At 40.3% G+C, this 7,954-nt stretch overlaps 1 non-coding gene across 1 annotated transcript; it reads left to right on the top strand.

The window, feature by feature from the left end:
* Positions 1-2,571: 2,571 nt before the first annotated feature.
* Positions 2,572-2,644, top strand: TRNAG-ACC (transfer RNA glycine (anticodon ACC)). The gene has a single exon. It is a non-coding gene; the product is annotated as a tRNA-Gly (tRNA).
* Positions 2,645-7,954: the final 5,310 nt, after the last annotated feature.

The raw sequence follows: 7,954 nt of genomic DNA, 5'->3' as shown, positions 1-7,954 counted from the left end.
TGACAGAAGTTGGGATTTTCATTACCTTTGTGAGAGTAATGACTGGAACAGGGCATATGGAAGTGGTCCCTTGGTGATATTCTATACACAACGTAATCTGGGTGATGTGCACATGGGTGTGTTCACCTTGTGAAAATTCATCAAGCTATATACCCTTATGATTTTGCTATATGTGCTCTGCTTCAAAAAAAAGTTACTTAGTGTTTCCCTGGTGGCGCAGAGGTTAAGAATCCGCCTGCCAATGCAGGGGACACGGGTTCGAGCCCTGGTCTGGGAAGATCTCACATGCCGCGGAGCAACTAAGCCCGTGAGCCTCAACTACTGAAGCTCGCATGCCTAGAGCCCGTGCTCCACAATGAGAAGCCACTGCAATGAGAAGCCCGCGAACCGCAACGAAGAGTAGCCCCGCTCGCCACAACTAGAGAAAGCCCGCGCGCAGCAACAAAGACCCAACTCAGCCAAAAATAAATAATTAATTTTTTAAAAAAGTTACTTAAGAATAATACATATTTGTAAACCTAGAGTTGAAGAGAGAAATAATTCTTTAAAGAGTTACTTTAGGGCTTCCCTGGTGACGCAGTTGTTGAGAATCTGCTTGCCAATGCAGGGAACACAGGTTCGAGCCCTGGTCTGGGAAGATCCCACATGCCGCGGAGCAACTGGGCCCGTGAGCCACAATTACTGAGCCTGCGCGTCTGGAGCCTGTGCTCTGCAACAAGAGAGGCCGCGATAGTGAGAGGCCCGCGCACCAAGATGAAGAGTGGCCCCCGCTTGCCACAACTAGAGAAAGCCCTCGCACAGAAACGAAGACCCAACACAGCCATAAATAAGTAAATTAATTAACTTAAAAAAAAAAGTTACTTTATTTACTTATTTATTTATTTTTAGGTCACATGTAATGCCCAAATTTATTTCTCACCCAGTATTCTAGATTATATTGCACCAAAAACTTTGAACTAAATTTACATGAGTTTGTACCTACTATTATCTATGGTCTATACCTTTCATTAATGATGTTTTCACATTTACAAAATTCCAAATTTATGTGCTTTTTTCTTATAATCATCTCCCCTCTAATAATTTCATCATTACTACTCATCCACAGTTCTGTAACTTGCTTACTCATTCATTTCACATTTATTTCTAAAAGATTTACTTTAGAAATACAAACAGGGGCTTCCCTGGTGGCACAGTGGTTAAGAATCTGCCTGCCAATACAGGGGACATGGGTTTGAGTCCTGGTCCGGGAAGATCCCACATGCTGCAGAGCAACTAAGCCCGTGCGCCACAACTACTGAGCCTGTACTCTAGAGCCTGCGAGCCACAAATACTGAGCCTGCGTGCCACAACTACTGAGCCCACAAATACTGAAGCCCACATGCCTAGAGCCCGTGCTCCACAACAAGAGAAGCCACTGCAATGAGAAACCCACGCACCGCAATGAAGACCCAATGCAGCCATAAATAAATAAATAAATAAACAAATAAATAAATAAATACAAACAGAAGGGAGCTCGATGTCTCAAATTGGAAGAGAAAGAATAATTGAGCTTTGTTAGAACAAAAATGGCAGAAAGAAAAGTGACAAAGCTGAATAAAAAGAAAGGAAATCTTATTTCCACAAAGAGGAAAATGGGAGCTAAAAGAAAATTCAACCCAGGACTGGTAGGTAAAAGAATTTTGTGTGTAATTAGGGTGGGTAACTAGAAGTCCCTACTTGTTAATCCTCATTCTCACTCTTTCTTAACTAATAGAAACCCAAATTTATTCTGTGCAACAATGTGCCCATAAAAATACTACATTTTCCAGCCCCTTACCCTTTGCAGGTAGGATTGTCCAAAGTGATGTAGACATGAAAGTTGGTGCTACAGCAGCCATCATATGACTGTGAGGTGACCTTGAGGATAGAAACCAGTGCTAAAACCATGCGAACCACAAAGAAGGAGCCCATTTCCCTGATGACTAGAGAAGTCCCCATCTCTACCTTGAACTGCCTGCTTCTGGCATTTTACAAGAAAGAGACAAGCCATTTCTTTGCGTTTTTTGTTATATGCAGCTAAATGCAATTCAAAACCGACACAATGGCTCAGAGGGACCTGCTGGCCGATAAAGAGCATTTGGTACTACAGTATAAACTTGTGCTAATGATCCTTGGCAGCATTAGAGCAGTGGCCCCTAACAAAGGAACAGGGGATGGGACAGGGGCAACAAAGTCATCAAAAGGACCCAGAATCTATACATACACACAGAAAAAGCTTCAGGCTGAATATATACCATATCTCACACACATATATGACAACTATTTTTCAAATATCTAGAGCTGCTGTTTGATGAATAAGTTCAAATTGATATAAAAAGTCTTAATTTCTGAATAATATTAGCTTTTTGTTATTGTATACTTTCTCAATCATTGGTTACTAATTTTACAACACTAAAGGGGGAGGGAATATCTGATAATTTTTCATGTTTATAAAGTATTTTGAATTGGAGCCACCTGAAAGTCATAAAGTATAATATATCTGTACATTGAAATACTACAGTGTTATGAAGAATATAAAAATATATGGGGACTTCCCTGGTGGTCCAGTGGCTAAGACTCTGAGCTACCAATGCTGGGGGCCCAGGTTCAATCCCTGGCCAGGGAACTAGATCCCACATGCTGCAACTAAGAGTTTGCATGCCACAAATAAATATCCCACACGCCCCAACTAAGACCCGATGCAGCCAAATAAATAAATATTAAAAAATATATATATATGTACATGTTGGATTTGCATAGATAAAAGTCTAGAATGATTCACTCTAATGATAGTAGAGAATAAGTAGTCAGTTACTCTTGGGAAGTAGAATTGGGGCTAGGAGTAGGAAAGAGCTTAGACTTCAAATTTTATATACTTTTTAATTGTTGGAATTATTTGTATTAAACAGGTATTACTTTTGTGGTTACAAGTAGTTTGGAGTTTTTTGTTATTTTCTTAAGGAAATTTTTTTTTCTAACATTTGAGGAGCTTGGGCATCCCCAGTCTAGATTTCTAAAGTAGTTAAAAGCTAAGCAGGGAGGGCTTCACTGGTGGCGCAGTGGTTAAGAATCTGCCCGCTGGTACAGGGGACATGGGTTCGAGCCCTGGTCCGGGAAGATCCCACATGCCGCGGAGCAACTAAGCCCTGCGCCACAACTACTGAGCCCACGTGCCACAACTACTGAAACCCGTGCACCCAACGAAGAGTAGCCCCCGCTCGATGCAACTAAAGAAAACCCGCGTGCAGCAACGAATAAATAACTAAATAAATTTATTAAAAAAAAAAGAAAGCTAAGCAGGGAAATTGAGACTTATTACGGTTTAGCCAAAAGTAGGTGATACAGAGGAAAGATCTTTGGGTTGGGAAATAAGCAATCTGGGTTCCCATCCCAACTCGGTCAGTGACTGGGTGTGACATCTGGGCAGTCATTTTATTTCTTCGGGCCTCAATTTCCTTGTCTATAAGACTAAAATTTGGACTGAACAATCACTTCCAGTCTGATATTCTGTGAATGTATAAGCTGCCTCTCTGAGACTGAGGGGAAGTTCTTATTTATCTTTGTGGCCTCAGTACCCAACACATAGTATTTAATAAAATTTGTTAATAAATAAGTGAAAGAACAAATAACAGGGCAGGTAGGGCGACTCTTATATCCATTCGATACCTAAGTTTACATGATGTCTTTAAGGTCACATTGCTAGGTAGTATAAGAGCCAGGTTTTATGCTCAGTGTCTGAACATGCTGTGGAAAATACAGCAATTCTCCCTCCCAATGCAGTGGAGGCAGGCTGTCAGCCCACAGCTGTTGCTGCAGAATTAAAAGAAAACTGTAAATATGAGATCTGAGCACTGTAAGATAAACCTGAAAACATAAACCTGCACAATGTGAGAGGAAGCTGTGCTAATAAGAGAAGGACATCCATGCATCATAGTACTAAATAAAGCTGGCAGAGCAGCCTTTTTGAGTGGTGTGTCCTCAAAGCCCGGGCATCAGCAGTCCTGGCACAGGGTCAGAGCCAGACTATGGTGAGCCAGCTGTCACGTGCTCCTGTGATAACTCACAAGAAAAAGTTCCCCTGGCAACCAAACAGGCTCCAAGGACATCCACACACAATCCTCAGTCTTCTCTTAAAATAGCTTCAGACACATTTGATGAGGAGCATCTTTTCATTCAAGCTGCACTTCTTACCCAATATTCAGTTTCACATGCTTCCCAAGGAGCAGAAGCTGTAATAGCTAATCCCATTCTGCTGGTAACTCAAGCCCCTGCCAAGGTCATGAGTTCTTAATTTAGTATAGGCAAAGGCGAATCTATTGACAGTACAGCACCTCCCCCTCCCCCGCCCACAGGGCATAACTTTGGGCAAAGGATAGTGACTCTGCAGGGCTTGGACCTATATATGCAATGGTCCCTAGGTCTGTGCCACCCTGACTGGACTCACTCAGACAGCTGAATTGGAGTGGGGGGAGTTTCATAGACTTAGAAATGCGAGTCTAATGAAACAGTAAAGGCAAAATGGTCAGAATCAGATATCAAAAACTGGATTAAGACAGACACAACTACATACAATGTATGATCTTGGATTGGAAAAACAATTGTTACGACGCACTTTGAGACAATTGGAGGAATTTGAGTATGGACTATATATTAGATAATAAAATTTTATCAATGTTAAATTTCCTAAATTTGATCATTTTGCTGTGATTATCCAACAGTGTCTTTGTTCATTGGAGATAAATGCAGAAGTATGTCGGGGTAGGGCTGTGGTTCTCATAGACAGACATGCAGTCAGACAAAACTACAGACTACAGACAAAAGAACAGAGGTCCCTCTCACACACACACACCCATACATATGGGTATATTTGATACTTCCAAGAAATATGCAGGTTAGACACCTAGAAATGGAATTAGAGCAAGAAGGTTTAATTAGGGGCTGCTTTAGATGCTTGCTTGCCCACACCTCACATCCCTCCTGGCACATCTACAAATGGACGGACTGTCAGCCTGAGCCATGCCCCTGACTCCTCCATGACCTAGTCTACTTCTCTTTGCCCTCTGGACCCAGGTTTACTGGCTTCCTAGACCAGCCCTTTTTTAAAACTCCCAATCCTACTGGAACAAGTAACCAAAGGGGATTCACTTCAGATTCTGGAAATAGAGGATACAAACAACAATGCTATCTCTATACACTTAAAAATTTAGATGAGTGACTTCCCTGGTGGTCCAGTGGTTAAGACTCCACGCTTCCAATGCAGGGGACGTGGGTTTGATCCCTGGTTGGGGAACTAAGATCCCACATTCTGCGTGGCGTGGCCAAAAAAAAAAAAAAAATGTAGATGACGCAGCAGATTTCTAGTCTGTTTTATTTTTTTACAGAACCAACTCTTGGCTTTGTTGATCCTCTCTATTGTATTTATTTTGTTTTATTAATTTTTGCTCATATCTTCATTATTTCCTCCTGCTAGTTTCTTTGGGTTTATTTTGCTCTTCTTTTCCTACCTTTCTGGCATGGATGCTCACTTTACTAACTCCATTTGTGAATAAAAATGGTTTTACTTCTTCCTTTTTAATCTGTATACCTTCTCTTCAGCAGCTTTATTGAGATATAATTCACTTACCGTACAATTCACCCATTTAAAGTGTATATAAGACTTCCCTGGTGGCACAGTGGTTAAGAATCCACCTGCCAATGCAGGGGACATGGGTTCAAGCCCTGGTCTGGGAAGATCCCACAAGCCGCGGAGCAACTAAGACTGTATGCCACAACTACTGAAGCCTGCGCACCCTAGAGCCCGCGTGCCACAACTACTGAAGCCCAGGCACCTTAGAGCCCGTGAGCCACAACTACTGAGCCCGTGTGCTGTAACTACTGAAGCCCACGCGCCTAGAGCCCGTGCTCCACAACAAGAGAAGTCACTGCAATGAGAAACCCTTGCACTGCAACGAAGAGTAGCCCCTGCTTGCTGCAACTAGAGAAAGTCCCCGTGCAGCAACAAAGACCCAATGCAGCCAATAATAATAATACTACTAATAGCTATCTTTAAAAATATTAAGTGTATATAATTCAATGGTTTTCAACGTATTCACAGACATTTGCAACCATTACTTCAAAAGGAACTCTGTACCCTTTAGCTATTACCCCCTATCCCTCATCCTTCAGTCATCAATTTGCTTTCTATCTCTATATATTTCTGGACATTTCATATGAATGGAATCCTACAATATGTGATTTTTTGTGACTGGCTTCTTTCCCTTAGCATATGGTTTCAAGTTTCATCCATGTTGTAGCATGTCTGGCTACTTCATTCCTTTTTATGACTAAATAATATTCCATTGTATGGCTATACCACATTGTTTTGGGCATTCGGATTGTTATGAATAATGCTGCTGCAAACATTCATGCATTAATTTTTGTATGCACATGTGTTTTCATTTCTCTTGGGTATACAGCTGGGAGTTGAGTTGCTGGGTCAGACGGTAACTCGATATTTAGTAATTTGAGACCCTGCCAAACTGTTTTCCAAAATGACTGTACCATATTACCATCCTACCATTAATGTATGAGGGTTCCAATTTGTCCACATCCTCACCAACACTTGTCATTATCTGTCTCTTTTATTCTATCCATCTTAGTGGGTATGAGATGGTGTCTCACTGAGTTTTTGATTTTTATTTCCCTGATAATGATGTCAAGCATCTTTTCATGTGCTTATTAGGCATTCATATATATCTACACTGGAGAAATGTCTATTCAAATCCCTTACCCATTTTTAATTGGGTTATTTGTCTTTTATTATTGAGTTGTGAGTTTTTATAGATTCTGGATACAAGTCCCTTATCAGACATATCATTTGCAAATATTTCCCCACATTCTGTAGATTGCCTACTCACTTTTTTTTCCTACTCACTTTCTTAATGGTGTCCTTTGAAACACAGAAGTTCTCAATTTTCATAAAGTCCAATTTCACTATTTTTTTCTTTTGTTGCTTGGGCTTTTGGCTTCATATCTAAGAATCCTTTGTCATATCCAAGATCGTGACTTGTCTCTAACTTTTCTTCTAAGAGTTTTATAGTTTTAGCTCATATTGAAGGTTTTGATTCATTTTGAGTTAGTTTCTATATACAGTGTAAGCTAAGGGTCCAACTTTATTTTTTGCATTTGGACATCTAATTGTCCCAGCACCATAAGACTATTCTTTCCCCATTGGATGATTTTGGCTTATCACTATGAAATGTACAACTTTACCTCCTATTCTAACATCTATTTTGATATTACTGTAAACTTTTAGTTACTGTTTACATTATATATATTTTCCATGATTTTACTTTTAATCTACCTGTATCTTTATATTTAAAGTGGGTTGCTTAGGGACAGCATTTAACTGAGTCTTGATTTTTTAATTCAAGCTGACAATCTCTGCTTCTTAATTGGAGTATTTAAATCAGTTGCAGTTAATGCAATTATTGATATGGTTGTGTGTAAATCTACCATCTTGTTTTCTATTTGTCTCATCTTTTCCTTTGTTTTCATTTCCTGTCTTCTTTTGGACTGAGCATTTTTTATGATTCCATGCTAACTCCACAATTGATATATTAGCTATACCTCTCTGTTTTCATTTTATAGCTATTGTTGTAGGGCAGGAGTTGGCAAATACTGTCTGTGAGCCAAATCTGGCTCGCCTCTGTCTTTATTTATTTATTTATTTATTTATTTATTTATTTATTTATGCTGCACCGGGTCTTAGTTGCGGCATGTAGATTTCTTAGTTGTGGCAAGCAGACTCTTAGTTGTGCCACGCATGCAGGATCTAGTTCGCCAACCAGGGATCAAACCCAGGCCCCCTGCATTGGCATGGAGCCTTACCTATTGGACCACCAGAGAAGTCCCTCTTTTTTGATTCTTATATTGTACACTTTTTGCTCTCCTTTTT

The sequence above is a fragment of the Eschrichtius robustus genome, chromosome 14, assembly GCF_028021215.1.
Source record: "Eschrichtius robustus isolate mEscRob2 chromosome 14, mEscRob2.pri, whole genome shotgun sequence".
NCBI classification, from domain to species: Eukaryota; Metazoa; Chordata; class Mammalia; order Artiodactyla; family Eschrichtiidae; genus Eschrichtius; species Eschrichtius robustus.
The sequence above is the reverse complement of the archived record's forward strand: the minus strand, read 5'-3'. Positions and strand labels throughout refer to the sequence as shown.